Consider the following 1,532-nt stretch of genomic DNA (forward strand, 5'->3'; position numbering starts at 1 on the left):
ACCGAGCACCTAAAAATAACTTCGGTAACGCGCCCTTTTGCATACCTCATAGGTGGTGTGGAAAATCGGAATTGGGTATTTTATTTAAAATGCCCAAAAAATAGCTTTTTTCTGATCTGGCTACAATGAAAAATGTCATAAAAAACGCTAATTTTGAGGCGCTCTCACACTGGAATAAGTTAAACATCCCTTTATTCCTGTTCATTCATTTGTACGGGGAAAAGAAAAGGGCTGTTTTTAGGGATTTTCTGGCAATTATTAGAATTTTTCTTGCACTAAAAACCATCCTTGAACCTCAACGAACATTAAAAAAAAAAGGAATTGCAAAATTGGTCCAGGCGTTGTTGAGTTATGCCCTTAGCAACATATTTTGCGTTTCATATATTTTATATTATATTATATTTATATATAAGGTAAAAAACGATTAAGAATATTTTTCAAGCTAAAATTGAATATGTGAACACTATTCCATATACATAATACGTGATTTATATTTAATAAACACAGATAAGTAAAATCGTGTGATAATATTATAATATTTATATGATTGTAATATAACATTTTTATTTACATATTACAATTTTGTACTATCCTTCTTCTTCTGCGTTGGCTGAAGTACTTTCGCGTAGTACTCCTTTCTGCGTTAAAATCAAAAAAGTATATAGAGTTTTTGTTATCAAGTGGTTATATTTTGTGGTTATCATGCACTCATATTGAAATAAAATTAAGTTTTTGTTATAAAATGGAGAAATTTTAGTTATTTTATCTGTCAGCGATTTCCATTTATTTTTAATTGTACATTGTTTTGTATTTTAGGTGACGATACATATATTTGTACATTTAAAATTTGAGTTTTGGATACAAAGTGGTAATATTTGTTGGTTATCATGCACTCATATTGAAACAAAATTTGAATTTTCATACTGTACTTGTATATTTTACACTTTATTACGTAGTATTATTATATAAAATTACTTTTACATTTGTATATACATATAACATTACTAATACATGTATACAGTATTATTTATTTGCTTAGCAAATTTAAAAAAGAAAATATCCATACGCATGAATAGAGGAATTTTTGCGAAAAAGAGGAGTTTCAGCGAATTGCCTGATCATCACATGGCCATCCATTTCGTCGTAGTTTTTGGTAAACAAATGGGGTTAAAACGATTGTAAAATGTAATTTTCAAAATAAAGATGTTTTAGGTAAAAAACTTCCTAAAAGAGTAAAATGTGGATTTCCTTAAAAGCTTATTTAGTAATTTAACTAATTTGAAGTGAAAAATGTGAATAAAGAGTGTTTAATGTAGTCAAATGGCTTATTGAAATGTTCGAATTTTGCAAATTTTGAACTTTAAGGTCGAATATCTCGTAAACTAGGCGTTTGCGGTACCTATAAAATATATTTTTCAATCAGGAGGACTTCCCCTTTCCAACGGTACCTTCAAATCGCGGCGCCAAAAAAATCGCAATTGTGCCTTCATCTAGAACCTTCACTATAAACCATTGTAATCACCACATGTGAG

Source organism: Bactrocera latifrons, unplaced genomic scaffold (assembly GCF_001853355.1).
Source record: "Bactrocera latifrons isolate USDA-ARS-PBARC rearing strain unplaced genomic scaffold, ASM185335v1 scaffold_355, whole genome shotgun sequence".
NCBI classification, from domain to species: domain Eukaryota; kingdom Metazoa; phylum Arthropoda; class Insecta; order Diptera; family Tephritidae; genus Bactrocera; species Bactrocera latifrons.